This window comes from Haliaeetus albicilla, chromosome 3 (genome assembly GCF_947461875.1).
Source record: "Haliaeetus albicilla chromosome 3, bHalAlb1.1, whole genome shotgun sequence".
Classification (NCBI taxonomy): domain Eukaryota; kingdom Metazoa; phylum Chordata; class Aves; order Accipitriformes; family Accipitridae; genus Haliaeetus; species Haliaeetus albicilla.
The window spans coordinates 35,295,706-35,314,657 of NC_091485.1; the positions used below are offsets into that span (position 1 = coordinate 35,295,706).

At 43.7% G+C, this 18,952-nt stretch overlaps 1 pseudogene; it reads right to left on the bottom strand.

The window, feature by feature from the left end:
* Nucleotides 1-2,237: 2,237 nt before the first annotated feature.
* LOC104316085 (epidermal retinol dehydrogenase 2-like) overlaps nucleotides 2,238-18,952 on the bottom strand; it is a 54,356-nt pseudogene continuing 37,641 nt past the window's right edge.

Consider the following 18,952-nt stretch of genomic DNA (forward strand, 5'->3'; position numbering starts at 1 on the left):
TTCTCACAATAAAGAAGTAGGTGATAACAAGTGAACGTCATCCTCAAGTTATAAATGGAAGAAAAGAAATTGCCCTTTCCCTCAGCACCCTTAGTCCTGGAAATCAGGCTGATTTTCCTGCTGCAAATTGTAACCCTTCTATGAAGGTTGTTTATAAAACAAATACATACCCATGAAAGTGTACTTATTAACCAGTGTTCCTAGTAATCGCCTACTAGAAGCCCCTTTTCAGAGATTCAGCAGTCAGCTAAGTTATGTATGAATACTGGACACTTTATAAGGTGATTGTGGAGAATGTTCTTATTGTTCAGAGCAGCAGTTTAAAGAAAGAAGTGTTTCATTTCAGAAAGCTAAATTACATGGCTGAGCCGACACGACTGATTCATGTACCTGTACACTACTGGCTGTAAAATAGTTCTTTAGAGAAGAACAGCCATACTGTGTTAGACAAAACATCTATTTAACCTAGTATTTTACTTCTCAGGTAACCAGCAGCATGTACTTAGGAAAATGGTGTAAGAACAGGGAAAGCATACAAGTGCTATTTCCCCAGTGCGTACAGACACATTCAGTTCAGGGACTTCTGAAGCCACAGAAAATAGTTTTGTGTTTAATGGTCCCGATGGATAAATGGAGCAAATGCAGTTGATGTGCTCGCACATTACAGCAGCTTCTGAATAACCATGAAAATGTTGCTTTTCTGCCTTTTGACCTCTGGTTAATATGTTAATTTCCTCCCGAAAGACCTTTTGTACGTAAAGTGCATGTTTTCAGTTTGTCCGTATTAGTATGTCACCCATGTACAGATAAAGTCTCAGGTGTTTATCTGACTTACCTGCCTTTGTAGGCATTACAGTATAGGGACATAATATTTATACCGTGCAATCAGGGGAAGTGATTAATTATTGAAGGTAGCACTGAACTGGAAAACAATGTGGATTAGCCTATCTGTTGCACTTGAAACTGTCATCCATGGATTGTGTCATCTGTGGAGCATGCATAACATAATGACAAAGGTAACTAAAAAAGTAAACCTCTTCTCACTGGGCTTAGATTTGCCATATGGGGACATGTAGCTCTATTGGAAAATTTCTAGGCATCTGCAAACTGAGATGGAAAAATGTATTAAGAAGGGAAGATCAGCAAGGAAGGTGGGGAAAAGCTTCCCATCATGTTCAATAGAGACTTCTCTATGCATTTTTTTCCTTTTTTTTTTTTTGACAGGCCATCCAAACTTCTTGAAGAAAAACAGTGATCTACTAACTTTCTGAGCAAAGCAAACCCACAGGCCAGCTTGTGCAGTGTTGTCCCAAAGGTTTTCAGTTAGAAGCAACCAAAACCAAACCTCAGCTTTGAAGATTCGGTTCCTACTTTCCTGTTGTCCTCATTTGTTTATTTGCACTCCCAAATACTTGTGGGTACAGTTTTGTTTCGCTTGTTTACAGTGATTTAATAGACTGCCTTTTTATGTTTGACCTAACATTGGGTGAGGAAACAGTGGTCAGGAAGGTATTGCCAAAGAGACAGCCCAGCTACTAGCCTTGTGTTCCTGGTCTTTCCCAGAAAAGACAAAAAGCCACGAGAAATGGAAAGATGCATGACGTATCTGCAAATCTCAGGTTGCGTAAGAAGTGGGTGAGGGTCTGCTCCAAGTCCCTGTGGAGTGGTGCGCAGCCATAGCGTCTGTCTCCCGGGGCCTGAACTTCGGAACAAACGCCCGTGAACACAGCCGCAGCCCATAGGCACAGCAATCCTCTAACAGCCGTTCCTCTCCAGGATGTCTGTGAAGTGATGGTAGAGATCGTAAATTTAACAAATGATTTTAAAAATCGATCTCTGAAGTACCACAGCCCTCAAGAGGAAGGAGCTGCTTCCCCTGTATAAACCACCTGGGAGACAGCTGAAAACCTCCTCCGTACTGACTGGCGCTACCGTTACCGGTCCCAGCAGGAATGGGGACTGAGAAAGCAGCCTTGCTTTTTTTAGGCTGTTGGGCTTTCCCCTTTACGTCTGCACCTACCAAAAGAAAAAAAAAAAAACCAAACACCAAACCCCTTCCTTCCTTCCTATGCTGCACCAAGCCGTTGATGCTCCGGAAAACCAGGAGGCGGGGGAGCGGGGCTGAACCCCTCTCTCGTCCTGCTCGCTTTACCGGCAGCCGCAGGTGCCCACTGGCACCGGCTGAGGCAAACCGTGCCGCCCCGAACGCGGGCAGAGGGGTCGCCCCCCGCTCCCCCTCACGGCCGGCCGTTGGCGCCCGCCCCGCTCACGGCTCTCCCAGCAGGCCCCGCGGCGGCCACGGCGCCGTTCGCCCGCCCGGGGCTGCTGGGAGATGTAGTGCCGGCGGGGGGGGGGGGGCCTGGGGAGGCGGGCCGAGAGCGATTTCGTCGGGTGCCGGCGGGCCGAGGGCGGGCGCGGGCATGGCGGCGGCCGCCGGCGGCGCCGTCCCTCGCTCGCAGCCCCCTCGGGCGGCTGGCCTTGGCGCCGGCAGGCTGGGCGGCGCCGGGGGCGCCTCGGCGAAGGCTGGGTGAGGCGCTCGGGCCTCTCGCGCCACAAAATGGCACCTGCCGGTTGCGCCGGAGCGAGCGGGCAGCCTTGGCGCCGGCGGCGGGGGCTGAGCGCAGAGCGCAGTCGCGTACCTGAGGGGGCGTGAGCTGCCGTGCGTCCGTGGTGGCAGTTGAGCAGTGACGCCTGATAAAGCAGTAGGCAGCTGACACAGTGGCGGGGGTCCTGAAGTGATTTTGCTGAGCCTAGAGCTTAGGTGTGCCCCTACGATGGCATTTCCATGAGTGGGAGAAGCCCCTGGGCGCTTACGTGTGAGCAGATTTCCACCCCCTTAATTTCACGGTGCCGGGATTCAGTGTCACAGGCCATGCTACCAGCAGACCTGCTTCTCCGTGTTGCCAGGACTGGTGTCTCTTTTTCCACACCTGTGATGTTTAAAGCTTAAATCATCTGCAATTCCTGGCTTGCCTTGTGTTCCCCACAGCCTTTCCTTTGGTGGTGGTCTGCTTTCCTCAACTCTTTTGGTATGGGAAACAGACCACAGTCCCTCCTCCTTTAGGAGAATCCTGTCTATTTCCAGTGAAACAGTTTGGAGATCCCTAGCCAACCCATATTTGCTACGTGTTCTAATTCTAGCAGTCTCCCAAGCATCACCTCATCAACATTTGGCTGTATCTCACACACACCTTTTTAAGGACAGATTCTCGGCGCTTGTCACCACTGACTTTTCATGCATTACTACCTTCAGCACTCCCAAATCTCAGCAGTCCTTCCTACTCAGCAAGCTGACCACTGTTCTATTATTTCCCCCCTTACTAGCCTCTTCAACTTTTTTTACTTCACCTCTTTAAATCTTAAAAATCAATCCTTTACTTGCCAGTCCCACTGCTAAAATGGTTATCTGTGTCTCAGTCATTCCCCACTGACCTCAGAAATCTAAGGAAAGGCTTTCCACAGAGGAGGTCGCCCAGACGCTTGAATATCAGGACAATGAAATGTGTAGGAGATTACGAGAAGCTGGTGACAGATCAGTTCCCCACACAGCAAAGCCGGAGAACCTCTTGAGCATCAAGGTTATAAGAATGGAGAATGCATTGTTAATGACCCATAGGATCAGCTTCTTTCTTGATTCTTTCTGTTAGGTCTGGAAAACTGGGACAGGAGGACCTCTGATGCACATGCCTGCTGCCCCCTCAGATAAGCCTCTGTGAGGAGGGGAGACGACAGTAGTCAAAGCTGGGATAATAAAACACGTAGGAACAGGCTGGGATACTAAAGCACATAGGAACGCGGTTTGCCAGCCTGACTTGATGCAGGTCAGGGCTGCAGTATAAGAGAGCCTTCTGCTGCATGGGCCTAAAGAGGAGCTAGTGGGGAGGAGAAGAGGGGTAGCAGCAGCATTTTACTGGCACTAGTCCTCCTTGACTTCTTTTCCTTGGCACTTGGAGGGTACTGGCCTGAATGATGCCGACCATTAAGTTACCCACTGTAACTCACTAAAAGGTTACTGTAAAATGCAGAGCTCCTCTAACAAGAAAATATGGGAGTACCTTGGCCACAGGCAGAATTCTTTCCAAACCCATACAAATAGTGGGTGACTTAACTACTCTTCCTACATCTTGCTGAACATTCAAATGTTTAGGTCTGTCTCCACAATTTACTAACGTTTGTTGTCCACCTCTTCACCAGTTCCCTTTCTGTTGTATCTCGCTTTCATATGACTCTTTCTGCCTGTAATGAAACATGAATGAAATTGGGTAGGAGGCAAAGAGCTCAAAAACAATTCACCCAGTGGATTGCTTGCTTTGTTTGTTGTTGGTTTTTTTTTGTTTTGTTTGTTTGGGTTTTTTTTAGAGAAACAGACAGGTGTTTCTTCATCTGCCAAATATTTATCCTACCATCACAGTGTTCAGATGTGATAGGAAAGGAAACCTACTGGGTTTTATTTCATGTGCTTCCTTGTAAGCCTCCTTCGTGTTTGGCAAACTTGCTTTGCCATGTGGAAAACTGAACTGTAAACACTTTGAAACTAGCTCGTCTTTTTAACTTTTCCTCTGAAGCATTTAACATGTTCCCTAGCAAAGTTTATAATACTGAACATTATTTCCTGATAGCCCTATAATAAAAAAAAAAAATTAAAAGCTTTCTGAGTGCCATAACTCAGATATAGTGTCTGTTTGAAGAGGTGATGGTCATTAAATGTTGCTGGAAATTACATATGCCTATCTTTTAACAGCATACACTGGGTGGAGCCACAGAAAGCCACAAATGAATCACATATCATGGAAAAGGCCAACATTTCAGTGTTTCAGCACTGAGAGTGTGGTGAAACACTGGAACAGGCTTCCTAGAGAGGTGGTTGATGCCCCAACCCTGGCAGTGTTTAAGAGGCATTTGGACTTAATAATTTGCTTTAACTTTTCGTCAGCCCTGAAGTGGCCAGGCAGTTGGACTGGATGATCCTTGTATGTCTCTTCCAACTGAACTATTCTATTGTATTCTATTCTGTTCTATGTTGAAACTCAGGGAATAAAGAATTACATTGGAAAGTGTAGATTTCATCTCATCCTTATATATTTAGACTTATATCCTTGTTATATTAACTGTCCATGAAATGTCTAAACTTGGGGACCGTTGAATGTATGAAGGTCAGTGCAGTACACAGGTTTCAGATTTGGTAGGTTAATATGATTCACAAGACAATCTAATTTTAAAGGAGATACATTTGTACTAGGGTCATGGTTTAACCCGAGCCAGCAACTAAGCACCATGCAGCCACTCTATCACTCCCGCTCCTCAGCTGGACAGGGGAGAGAAAATATAACAAAAGGCTCATGGGTCAAGATAAGGACAGGGAGAGATCACTCAACCAATTACCATCATGGGCAAAACAGACTCAACATAGGGAAAATTAATTTATTGCCAATCAACCAGAGTAGGGTCAGCCAGACCCAATACAATGAGAAATAAAACCAAATCTCAGAACAACTTCCCCCCAACCCTCCCTTCTTCCCAGGCACAGCTTCACTCCCAAATTCTCTACCTACCCCCCCCAGCAGTACAGTGGGATGGGGAATGGGTGTTGTGGTCAGTTCATCACACGTTGTCTCTGCTGCTCCTTCCTCCTCAGGGGCAGGACTCTTCACACTCTTCCCCTGCTCCAGCGTGGGGTCCTTCCCACGGGAGACAGTCCTCCATGAACTTCTCCAGCATGGGTCCTCCCCACGGGCTGCAGTTCTTCACGAACTGCTCCAGCATGGGTCCCTTCCACGGGGTGCAGTCCTTCAGGCGCAGACTGCTCCAGTGTGGGTGCCCCACAGAGTCACAAGTCCTGCCAGAAAACCTGCTCCAGCGTGGGCTCCTCTCTCCATGCGTCTGCAGGTCCTGCCAGGAGCCTGCTCCAGCGTGGGTTTCCCACAGGATCACAGCCTCCTTCGGGCACCCACCTGCTCCGGCGTGGGGTCCTCCCCAGGCTGCAGGTGGATATCTGCTCCCCCATGGACCTCCCTGGGCTGCAGGGGGACAGCCTGCCTCACCATGGTCTTCCCCATGGGCTGCAGGGGAATCTCTGCTCCGGCACCTGGAGCACCTCCTCCCCCTCCTTCTTCAGTGACCTGGGTGTCTGCAGGGTTGTTTATCTCACATGTTCTCACTCCTCTCTCCGGCTGCCATTTCTGTGCCTCCTGCAACTGTTTTCCCTCTTTCTTAAATCTATTCTCCCAGAGGCACTACCATTGTCACTGATGGCCAGTGGTGGGTCCGTCTTGGAGCCGGCTGGTATTGGCTCTGTCGGACACAGGGGAAGCTTCTAGCAGCTTCTTACAGAAGCCACCCCTGTAGCCCCCCCATTACCAAAACCTTGCAACGCAAACCCAATACAATTAGCATAGAAGAATTTCCTCTGTGTGTAATTTTAATATTATGGCTAAATCTCCTATGACTGTGAAATCTTAAGTGAAAAACCTACACAGTGAACTGCTCCTTGAGCAGTAGAGCCAGCAGTTGTCTGTCCTGAACAGCTGAGCCAGTGCTGTCCGGTTTTCAGGTCTAATACCCAGACTAACCAGTCCTTCCAGTGGAGCCATTACTTGTATATACGTTCTCAGCATCTTGTCTCTGGTGTCCCCTTGTAGAAAGTCCCTGTACCAAATTTCCACTTTTATTTGGTTTCTCCTGTTTCTTCTTTATCAATGTATCCTGTGAACTTCATCTTGTGTTTTCTGCCACGTCCTGCATAGATGTAATGATGCATTCCTTCATTTGTTTAGAACCTGTAGCAACCACATTGAAAGGTACACACCAAGATATTTAACATATAATAAAATGACACCTTAATTTGGTTTCATTACCAAGAAAAATGGGACAAATGTAATCAGGAAGTCCTGGGCTTTCATGTTTGTGCAATTAAACATGTGCGAAGTGGAGCACACAAGATTGTCATCACACTGTGTTCAGCTTTACCTAACCTCGCTACAGTTCCTTTTACAAGTCCTAAGCACAGGCACATTACAGTTTCACAAACTGAATAATAAAGGTATCCATTAAAACTTCCCCCATGTCTGTTCAGGTTTCACTTCATCTATTTTGCAACACTTAGAAGCACAGCTGCAGGTCATAACTGAAAGTGGCTACAGTCTTTGCAGGATGTTATTTTCCAATATTCCACATCAGTTTCAAATGCAATCATATTTCTCTTTATGGAAAAAATGTACATATTCTGTACTTTACAGAACAGTTTGCATAGGTAAAATACAAGCTTGTTAGCCTTATGACTAAGTTTGCAGCAAACAAGAGCCATGCATAAGCTCTTAAACCAGAAAAACAGGGCCAGCAGTGCATTAAAGACTTAGGAGAGAGAAACTGCCTCAATTTTTCTCAATGGAATGGTCACATGAGGGAAGAGAGAATTGCATGCGGAATGGTGAGGGGGAAGTGGGTGAGCTTGTGATTTAAAAAGCTTGGTCATTAGCTCAATAATCCTGCTGGTTTCACTGCAGAAACATGTGTTAATATGTCAAAATTGCTCATTCTCTTTCAGGATGTGCAGTTCAATAACACTCTGATCTCTGAAAAGCTGAGTGAGGAGTCAAGGTACATGCTAATGCAACCTTAGCTCTGCCTCCTAGAACTGGCAGTAGTCACTTGGAATTGTCTGCTGGTATCCGGCTGTGTCCCCAGTGTTAGGTGATGGTGAATTGAGGGGTTTGGGGATCAGCTGGAGCAGCTTGAGAGAGCTATTGCTGGAGCATGAGATGATCCACCCCATTTATATGGTCAAAAGAAGAGAAGAGAGATTCCCTAAGGAGTCCAGAATGGCCAAAGCCAAGTTTTATACTATGTGTCAGTGGTGGATTCCTGTGGTCTTGTTAGAGCTGCTAATGTACAATGAAGAGGGGGTTGTGAGAGTCCACGGTTGGCCTGTGAAAGTATAGCTTTGTGTAAGAGTTATGTGGCTGAGAATTAAATAAATGCTTGTAAAATTTAGCAGAGGTAGGGTTAGTTCTGGGTACCAGACTAGAAGTTTGAGTGCACAGCTGTGTGGGACACTTTGGTTTAATATGTTTCATGTAAACATATGCTTAGATTTGGCAATGAGAGGGAATCAGTATTGAACCTTCAACTGTAGAACAATAGCTACAATCTTCACAGGCAAAATACATTTATGTGAATTAATCTACAATTGCTCAAAGGGAGCAGAGCTAAGGTGTTTTTAGTGTGTATCTTAACTCATTATTGCCTGACTTCAGAAGTTTGAGTGACACTGACTGCAGTGCATGGTTGGTATGTGATCCTACTCTGATCCTTCTTCTCCCAACACCCTTTGCTATAGTGGAATAGGGCTAATCATTGTGCTTTGAAATAGCTAAAATATGTTAGGGCCAGTGAGAGAAATGAAAAATTTGGTCTATCTATGTCAAATCCTGGCAGTGTATTGGGGACATCCCTCTCCTTTCCACTTACCTGCTCACCTTTCCCCCAAATACATCGTCCTTACACCAGGCAGCATTCCCATTGAACTGTTGCAAGTGGCAAAGCTGTGTGTAAAAAGCAGGTACTTTCCATTTCACATTTTCTATTGCTGGACATGCCACAGACATCAGTTTGATTTGAGGTTCAATAGTTCTGGATTACCTGAGGTACCCGACATGCTGCAGCTGGAGATAGAATCATAGAATCGTTTAGGTTGGAAAAGACCTTTAAGATCAGCAAGTCCAACTATAAACATAACACTGCAAAGTCCACCAATAAACATGTCCCTAAGCACCACATCTACACATCTTTTAAATACCCCCAGGGATGGTGACTCAACCACTTCCCTGGGCAGCCTGTTCCAATGCCTGACAACCCTCTCAGTGAAGAAATTTTTCCTAATATCCAATCTAAACCTCCCCTGGTGCAACTTGAGGCCATTTCCTCTTGTCCTATTGCTTGTTACTTGGGAGAAGAGACTGACACCCACCTGGCTACAGCCTCCTTTCAGGCAGTTGTAGAGAGCGATAAGGTCTCCCCTCAGCCTCCTCTTCTCCAGACTAAACAACCCCAGCTCCCTCAGCAGCTCCTCATAAGACTTGTGCTCCAGGCCCCTCACCAACTTGGTTGCCCTTCTGTGGACATTCTCCAGCACCTCAATGTCTTTCCTGCAGTGGGAGGCCCAAAACTGAACACAGGACTCGAGGTGCGGCCTCACCAGTGCCCAGTACAGGGGGATGATCACTTCCCTGTTCCTGCTGGCCACGCTATTTCTGATACAGGCCAGGATGCTGTTGGCCGTCTTGGCCACCTGGGCACACTGCTGGCTCATATTCAGCCGGCTGTCAACCAGCACCCCCAGGTCTTTTTCTGCCAGGCAGCTTTCCATGCACCCTTCCCCAAGCCTGTAGCGCTGCATGGGGTTGCTGTGACCCAAGTGCAGGACCTGGCACTTGGCCTTGTTGAACCTCGTACAACTGGCCTCAGCCCATCGATCCAGCCTGTCCTGATCTCTCTGTAGAGCCTTCCTTCCCTCAAGCAGATCAACACTCCCTCCCAACTTGGTGTCACCTGCAAACTTACTGAGGGTGCACTCGATCCCCTTGTCCAGAACATTGATAAAGATATTAAACAGAAATGGCCCCAATACTGAGCCCTGAGGAACACCACTTGGGACGGGCTACCATCAGGATTTAACTCCATTTACCACAACTCTTTGGGCCCGGCCATCCAGCCAGTTCTTTGCCCAGCAATGTCTCTTTGTAATGGGATGATTATCTTATCTTGATTGTTTTTCTTTGAAAAGGAAACAATGAGATTCTTCTCATGTTGAGCCTACTGCATTTGTACCAAGATCTGATTGAAGAAATGGAGAATGCATTGCTGTAGTTAAATCCCTGCATTGATCAGGATAGATCAGTGCGTTGGGTGGAAGATGAGCCAAGACTAGTGACTCCTCAGTAGTTTATGCATGGCAGAGGTGTGTTAACAAAGAGCTTGTGATCACTGTACTCACCCAAATTATGTATAACCATATAGGTATAAAATGCTCCAGGAAAGTAAGAAATAAGAGGTCAAGATTTTCTGGCAGCAGCTTTTGGAAGGAACAGAGCTGAGATCTGCTATAGCTTGTGAGAACTTGGTCTACTCTGTGGTGAACAGGAGTCTTATTTAAATCTCATGAAACTGGAATGTGCTGTAGTTTTGTCCTTCCCAGTCCTAGGGTTAAATCTGCATTTCCTTCGATGTCTCTTCAGCTAACATGAAAATAACTTCCATGTGTCACTTCTTCTCCCTTTAAAAATAGTTGGAGTTCCTTCTAAATTATGTGCAGTATTCAGAATATACCCCCAAGATACAAATATCCCCAAGCACTTGAATGTAGGTTTAATTTCTTCATTTCAATGTGTTCTTGAGAGTTAGAGGACCTGCTCTGTTCTTTCTTCAGTGATAAAGAACAGCAGCCTCCCGATACACAACCAGTGTCTTAAACTCCCGACGCCTTTCTGAATATTAGTTTTGATAAGTTATTTCACGTTTCTGTTACATAGACAAAGAAACGAGGAGTGAGGTGAAGTCCCTTTGTGGGGAGCACAGGGAAAGCTGTTTTTTAGTGTGGGTTGGGACCCAAGGACTCCTGTCTCACAGGCCTGGTTTCTGGCTATGACTACACATTGCGAACCAGGCTGTCTTTTGGCTGCCCTGCCAGTAATCCAATCAGGAATATTTGGCAGAAAGACATAGAAGTTACATTGCCACACTTTTTGTGAAGAGTTGTAGGAGAGAAAAGAGTCGAACTGAGGGAAATGCAGGAAGAATTGAGTCACCGCCTGCTCTGAGAGGCTGCCAAAGCTTGGCCAGTCCTCCAGTGCTATCTGGAGAGGGTGCTGTCAGTCCCTGGCCAAACCGGCAGGAGCTATAGAGAGGAGACTGAGCTATGGAGAGGAGACAACAAGGGTGTGAACTAAGTAGCCTGAGCTAGGCATGCAAGGGTGGACTGAAGGTATTGCAGGGTTCTGCCTTGGTGGGGAAGAGTTGCACTGAGCAGCAGAAGGGATGCAGGAGAAAGGACGGGGGTGCTATGATGGTGCTGCTGGGGAAATGTAGGGCATTGTGCAGGACCCATTAGTTGTGCTGCCCGTGGAACAATTTGTAATTTAGGAGCTCTGTTTACCATTCAGAGAAAGAGATGAGAAGAAAACAAGGGTGCCAGAGAATAGTTCTCTTTCCTTTTGTGATGAAGTGGGATTTCAATGAAGGGCGCAAGATCGCATTTAGGGCCAGTATAGCTTTGCAGGCTCTTTCACCAAGAATGTTTTTGTTTCTTTGAAGATGAGATTACTAGATTCTGACAGAGCTGTCTGTCTCCATGGTAGCAGAGCAGACTATGGAGGGGACAAATGCAAACCCAAGTTTTCATTTCAGCTAACGTTGTTTTCTTAGGACTTGCCTGCACTGGGACATTCTGGAATGTTAAAATGAAATAAACTCATGCACATATGCTAAGTTGTACTAAACCTCTGTGTGGACGCTCTCATTCATTGTAACTTAGGTCACTGTATCTTAGCCTACCATGAAATAAAACTGGCTTTCTTTTGAATGAAAATATAATAAAGCCTCACTTATGTACATCGACTAGTTAATTTGTCTTGACTAGACATTTTCCCTAGCATCCCCATGTAAATGAAGCCTTACGTGAAGACAGTACTGAGGCCATATTGTTGGGCAATGAAGATCCCAAGCTTAGCTGAGATTGGTGTTAGGGTACGATAGGACCAGACACCAACTTCTCCTTAGGAAGCCCTTGTTAACACAAATGTAAAAATATCTGCTTCGTGATGCAAACAGCCACATCTATTATAGGACATTTCAATCTGCCTTTTTGAAGAAGTTTGTAGTGAGGCAATTCCAGAAATATTTGGAGGGTTCATATTTCCTTGATCTTAGCCAAATTGGTTTCAGGCCTCATTATGGTGGGGAAACTATAAGACTGGCTGTCTTATTAGCTTACTGGCAGTAGCCACAGACTGAGTTTACATATCAATTATCTACAAAAAATAGGGTCAGGAAATTTAGGAGATCCATGATAGACAAATATACTTCATGGGCAAATATGTTTCACAAATGTACTGGCATTTCTTTCAATGTAGAAGGTCATGGTGAAAATGACAACTGATCTTGTGTTACAGGATTTATTGCATGATGTATGACAAGGTGGAATGAATATGGAGTCTCATCAAGACAAAATATTATAGAAAGGACTCCACTAATTGGCACAGCTCCAAATTTCCCATTTTGTGTTAATGGGTAGATCATGACTTTGAATATGTCTTAAATACTTGCATTTAATTAATTCTGGTCTTTGAAAATACAAAAAGCTACAAATAACGTTGTGTCAGTGATCACAGCTATAGGTACTCTTGCTTACCTAGAAACTCAGAAACGTTTCCCACAAGAACAAGAAATAGGATAATTAAGGTCTTCAATTAGTTAAGAATGCATTTTACACTTTCCATATCAAAAGAACCTTCCTCTCTGTCTGAAAGGGCATTCCCACAGGATGGCGAATGTAGGTAACACCCTTGTTCATAAGCTGGGGCTGACTGTATCCCCAATGTTAATTGAGTTCTGAAGATGGAGATGTGGGAGAAGAGTCAGCAATAGCTCTTTGAAAGATCTAGAGCAGAAGACTCCAGATCTGCAGTGTTTGTCAGCCCATATGAGTATGTCTGTCTGGACCTGGACAATATGTTGTGTTCTCTAAAGAAAAATGTTTCTCTAAGCCCTGAGGAATGTAAAATGAGAGGTAAAGGGAGAATCAGGAAATATATGGGTGCTTTCTCTAAACCAGAGCAGAACTGTATGGATCTTGTTCTTTTTCCAAATCATTAGCTGCACTCTAGAAATCAAATTAATTTTTTTTCACCAACAGAAAAGGAGTAATATTTAAAGGGATTAGTACTTAACAAATAGCTGATGCTGAAATGTTGAAAATAAGTGATCAAAAGCAGGAGATTCTAACTAGAATAAAATTGTTGCAATGAAAAGATCAAGGCAGAATTAAAAAAAAAAGTAAAGAAATACATTATACACTGAGGCCACCTACTGGGTATTGTTGAATTAGCAGATCAAATGGTAGAAAAACTAGAAGAGTCAGTTGGCAAGAGGCCAAAACAAAATAAGAAAACTATCTTGCTCTTAAAAAAAGCCCCGAAACCCAAACCCCCCAAAATCAACAACAACAAAAAACCAACCTGAAAAAACCAACCCAAAAACCCCGAGAAAAAAAGATATAAAATCTATGCTCTGGAAACTCAGATTTTTTTTTGCTCTTTCAAGAATAGTTTCCGAAAAAGAAACTGAACTTGTTATAGGGCTTCATTTTTTTTTGTGGGTATCAGTCCTCCGAAGGGATGTTATAATTTTTTCCAATGATAACATTGTCCCTTGTGCTCTAATATAAGCGACATGGCTGAGCTGGTGCTCAGAGGAATGCAACTCCTTGGATCTGGATTCTGCTATCCTAGCTGGAAAGCCTATCTTCATCTTTCTCCTTTGTAAAATCAAAGTAGTTTGTCCTAAAGAAATCTCAAAGACAACTTTAAAATGATTAGTTCTGATGCTTTAAACTAGTCCTCTTCAAACCAAATAATAGAGTTCATCCATGATGGTATGGTAGGAAAAGTGCATTTTTATCTCTTGAAGTGTGGTCAAGATATTAGAAATGATGACTAATCATTATGTACCTGAGTGATTCCTTTTAACTTTATTGTTAAAAAGAATTTAGTATCGGAGTTTGCTAATGGCAATTTAAGGCAAAATTGCTCTGAGAAGAATGTAGCAGTTCCCTTTGTTTTTCAAACTGGCAAATTTAGTGTGTATTCCTCAGCTTTAATGTACAACTGTTCCTGAGCAAATTCATCAGTCCAGGAAAGTCTTGGGACTAAATGTCAGTGCAGAGTCAGGGGAGTATGACTGAGTGTAACACACTTTCAGCACCATCTCGAGGAGAACTTCGTGTGAGTGTAGCCAGACTGTAAACTGGAAAGATTTACATGAGCTGAATGTTCTTGATGTCTGATCTTTTCTACCACTTGACTTGCAAAAACCTGTCTAAGTAGTAGAGTATTTGGGGAAGATGGAATGCCATAACCAGAAGATACCTGCCTTTTAGGCACTTCTCCATTCCTTTTCCTTTCCACAGCCTTTCCCTCTGTTGGCATGGAAAAGTGTGAATGACTAAAGAATGTGTAGAAATTTGGCTATTGATTTCAGTGCAAAATTCACAGTGAAACATAGTCTAAACAGAAAACTCTTATCTACCACCTGTATCAATACAATCTGTAGCAATGAGTTATCATAAATGTCTTACAGTAACACCAGATTTTAAAGGAATCAGGAACAAAATATCAAGGATTTGGCAGAGGAAGATTCTCCTTCATTTCAGTATGGAAAGTGGCATTAAACTAATTTAGACACTAATGTGTTGCGGGTAGTGCTCTAGGCTGCAGGTGGAAGCAGGCTCCACACAAGGTCCTGCTAATGGTCCCCCACTGGTGGCAAGAGCAGTGCTGTGGCCCCAGCCCTGTTCTACGAGCCCCACTGCGGCTGGTTGGTAGGACGAGGACTTTGCATGTCCTGGGAGATCATGGCATAGGAAAGATATTGTGGTGCTCTGCTGTAAATGTGTGAGAGATGGGCTTTGGAGTGTCAGAGGGTAAAGTAGGAGCAGGCAATGCTGGGTGGGGTTTGGCTCATCTAAGAGAAATGGGTTTGAGTGGGATGAAAAGAAGGTTAGCTTCCAGGCTGGCCCTCTTAGGGACTGTAGGAAGAATTCTGATTTAGTCATTGCTGGATGCGTTAAAAAAAACTGGGCTATGAAATTTAGAGAAGAAATAGAACTGAACTGAGTGGAAAAGAGGAAATTTCAGCCTTCCTGACAGAGATGGCTGAGGCCTACTACTGCGATTGCCCCAGGTAATGGCGTTGGAGGGAGCACAGTGCACCTCCTCCTTTCAGCCTGTATGCACAGTTCAGTCAGACTCTGAAAAACTCAATTCAGCAGGAGAGCTTTCCGTCCAGTAGGACAGGGCAAGAGACAACCTGGTTATCCAGCAAAAGCTTGGACAGTTTTGGCTTCAGTTGCCATGATTTCTGCTTCTGGTTGTTTTGTAACTAAATAGAAGTGGAGAATACAGAGCTCAAGAGCTTATTCCACAATTAAAAATGAACATGATATAGACACAGATACAGTGATGGGGAGAAGTCTGAGTGAAACACATACTGTCTGGACCAATGATAGGGGAGAGGCACCATTTTTCACTCAGAGTGTCTGAGCAGTGCCCTGTGCTTGCTGGTGCTGAAACATCAGAAGGGGGGAAAGCACTGGCAAGGCTGAAAGTCTGCAGTGTGGTTTTCCAGGCATTTCACTGCAGATTTATAGTCAGTAAACTTGGCTTCTGAATTATAGGGATGTACTGAATTTTTTTGCTGGCTTCACTACGTTGCTGATCTTCTGTGTACAATTTTTTCTTCAGAAAAGTTTCCAGTTCCTAGGGAATGGATTGTAGATTTAAGTTCTGTTTTCTTCACTGCTGAAAATAGTATGCTGGTCTTCAACTGGTCTGCAAGAGCAAATCTAGCTTTCAACATATGTGCTACTTGGTATTTACTGAAAACAGCTATCAAAGTGATTACATAGTCACAGCCTCATACAGTGTAACCAAATATACTCACAATCTCAATGAGAGACTTTTATCATTCTAAATCAGGTAAAGAACAGATTGTAATGGCAGTGAACAACTATCTGATACCTTGTCATGAGACTGGCAATTTGTGCAATGCTTGAACACTGGCGAATACCCCACTTCACACAATTTATGTTGTAAATCCATTCTCTGTTTAAAAAGAGGATAGTATAGCCAGATGAGTATATTTGACTTCTTAGGATCCTTATTGTCAGAAAGCCACATTTTTTTGCACAGGACACGTTAAGAAAACAGAATTACGCTTCTTATTCTGAGCCATTTTCTGTGCAGTCATCAGTTGAATGCAAGGACAGATGAGGTCTAAAATAAGTCATCACATTTTAGGTTCCTGATGCATGGCCTGACTAAACAAAATCATAATTGCTGACCCATTGGTTAATTCACATTCCTTTCATTGGAACTTTGTCATTAACTGTGTCACAAAAGGGCTGAATCCCATTCAGTGTTTGAATATGTGGTGGAAAAAGCAACCTGTCCATTTTTATGGACACAAAGACATGCTCCTCTATCAGCAGAGGGATACTTAGAGGCTGAGTAGCAGCCCTGCTGGGAAAGACCTGGGTGTTACAGGGGACAAATAGGAATCAAATTTGAGCCAAGACTGTGTTCTGGCAGACTGTAAGGCAAACTGCATAGTGGGCTACATTGGGAGGAGCATGGCCAGCAGGTTGCATGAGGTTATTGTCCTCATCTAATCATCTAGTAACAAGGTGCAGTAACCACAGACTGTGGCCTGGCATGTTCAGGATGGACATTAGGAAAAACTTCTTTATTAGACTGATAGTGCAGCACTAGAGAGTGAGTCCAGGCAGATGGAGGAATCTCCTTCCAATTTTCAAGGCTTAGGTAGCCAAAGCCCTGGCTGACCATGTTGTGTTGAGTGGGAAGCTGGGTTAGAAACCTCGAGATACCTTCCAGTCAACATGTCTATGATTCTGTGATAAGTCCTGTGAAAAAGAAAAGATAATTTTGCCTGCCTGAAATGAAAGCTGGCAAAGTGCAGCTGCACTTACTACAGCCCATGAGTATTTTTCATGTGATTTAGGAATTATTCCAAACACAGTGACATCATTCACACAGCTCTGGACTGTACAATGATTACAAAGAATCACTGCTAGAATTCTTTGGCCGTCGATAGATGTCTATATGGCACAAATTTAAAACAGAAATATCTATGAAGCCCCTACGGTCCTCATCCCAGGTTACTTGCGGATATGTGCTCCATAAACAAGAACAGAAAGCACCTCTGCACTGTGTTTTTTAAATGGTTCTACAGCAAGTGGCCCATGAATCGCAAGAAGGAAGTGATCAGCCACCACAGCCTTCCCTGGCTACCCCGGCACTGTGCGAAGATGCATCATACCCTTGGTTTTCCTCTTCATCTGTCAGTGTCTGCATCTGTAGTAGTAAAGAAAACAGCATCAGAGCCTGAGCACTCTCCTGTGGTCATCTATACTGCGGTATTATTAGCAGGTTTTGTCCTTACCAGTCAGCACTCTCCCAAACAACGCGTGGCAATGGTTTTGAGGACAGTACAGGCCAAGGATGGTTCCCTGAGGCCACTGCATTTTTGAGAGGAAGAGAATTTAAGTTTGTAGACCTCAGTGACTTGACATCCTACTTATTATTTGCATGCTTGTTGCAACACAAAAATGTCCAAAGTTGTAGGTATCTGCAAGGACTCAAGTAAGGATGTGATTTCTCAGGTGACTCACTAGACATAAAGAAGATTAAGGTAGTGGCAAACATTGAAGTATTGCTGGTAGAGTCAAGTACCATAAAAACTGCTCATCTAGTGTCCAAGATTATTTAAGAGCTTGCAGCTGTCCTTCTGATGACAAAGAAGCTGTAATGGTACACGTTTGTATCTACAGTGCATTTTGTTGCTATTATCACTTGATGTCTCCCAGATGTTTCAGAGCAGATTCTCTATTCACCTTCTTCATGCCACTGTTGATTTCTAGACCTCTTATCATATTCCCAGCTGTCTTCTCACCAGGTTTAGTAATCCTAATCTATTCTACCTCTTCTTTATGGGAAGGCCACCCTGTGGTTCAAAATTATCCTTGCTAGGTTTCTCTCTACCTTTTCATTTCTGCTATGCCCTTTCAGTCATGCTCTTGGTATTCATAATACACGTAATTGATTTTACCCAGTGGCATAATGATATTTTTTGTCTTGTTCATTATTCATTTCCTAATAATTCTTAGCATTTCCTTTAATTTTAAAAAAAAAATAATTATTCAACACTGATTATTCAACTGATATTTGATGTTTGTGTTGATATTTTCGTGTAACTACCTATTATGTCTTTAAAATATCACTCCCTAGTAGTAATAGCCAATTTGGGGCCATCATTAGATTTGTATGCAAAGTTAGGATTGTGTTTTCATATATCATTTTGCATTTGTTTACATAAATGTAATTTCCTCTGCTGTTTTCATACTTAATGACTCAATATCCTGAGGTTCTTCTGTGGTTCATGTTCAGCCCTTATTCTTACATGTATAACAGCATCAGCAGCACACCGTGTCTCTTTCTGAGTCACACCTTTTTGTGGTCATTTCGGATGTGATGAACACTTTGTATCCGAGCACAGGTCCTAGAGATGCTCCATGTAGTTTGTGACAGTTGGCATTTACTCCTATGTCTCCTATTTTTTTGAACAATTGTAATGACACAAGGGCTTTTCCTGCTAGCCCTTGTCAGTGTATTTTTTTTAATCCTGTCAAATGTCATTTTTGAATCGGTATAGACTATGTTAACTTTTTCTCCCTTGTCTGTAGGCTTCTTGATTCCCTCAGAGAAGAATAATAGATCCGTGAGGCAATGTAGTAGCTTCCCTAAAGCATATGAAATTCTATCCTTATTTTGCATTGCTGGTGTCAGTCATTTACAGGAAACAGATAATTGCCTCTGCTTAGCATACGTAGAGATATATTGAATGATATGAATGGAAATGGACACCTGAAACCATGCAGAAAAAATATTTCTGCAATATATAATTTGTTTGCTTTGTTTGCACTGCTTTAATAATCTTCTGACAGAATTGCAACAGTGTATACATTACACATTTACCATTCACAGTTTCCTCAGTCAAGAAATATTGCTGATGCAAGTTATGTTTTCCCATCAAAAAATTCCTAAGTAGTTATGCAGAGGCAACTACCCACTGAGTAAATAGATATTACTACTTTTTCTTATTCCAT